Source organism: Triticum aestivum, chromosome 5B (assembly GCF_018294505.1).
Source record: "Triticum aestivum cultivar Chinese Spring chromosome 5B, IWGSC CS RefSeq v2.1, whole genome shotgun sequence".
Classification (NCBI taxonomy): domain Eukaryota; kingdom Viridiplantae; phylum Streptophyta; class Magnoliopsida; order Poales; family Poaceae; genus Triticum; species Triticum aestivum.
This window is the reverse complement of record NC_057807.1, coordinates 441,326,895-441,327,462: the sequence shown is the minus strand read 5'-3', so window position 1 is coordinate 441,327,462 and position 568 is coordinate 441,326,895.

Genomic DNA, 568 nt, shown 5'->3' with positions numbered 1-568 from the left:
CCGTGTGTTGTTTTCGTTTTCATGCATCTCATACCATGTCATCTCGTGCATTGCATTTGCATACATGTTCATCTCATGCATTCGAGCATTTTCCCCGTTGTCCGTTTTGCATTCCGGCGCTTCGTTCTCCTCCGGTGGTCATTTCTAGTCTTCTTTCGTGCGTGGGGTTCAAACATTTCCGGATTGGACCGAGACTTGTCATGCGGCCTTGGTTTACTACCGGTAGACCGCCTGTCAAGTTTCGTATCATTTGGACTTCGTTTGATACTCCAACGGTTAACCGAGGGACCGAAAAGGCCTTGTGTGTGTTGCAGCCCAACACCCCTCCAATTTGGCCCAAAACCCACCAAACTCTGCTCCATGTCCTAGAGCGTTCGATCACGATCGCATGGCCGAAAACCGCACCTCATTTGGACTCTCCTAGCTCCCTCTATGCCTATTAATACCCCCCTCCATTCGGATCTCTTCTTCCCCCGTCCGAAACCCTAGTTTTAAAAAAAAGATCTCCACCGACGGACGTGTCCGCCCCCGGCCGGACAACGTCCGCCGATGACCCCCGCCCGTCCGC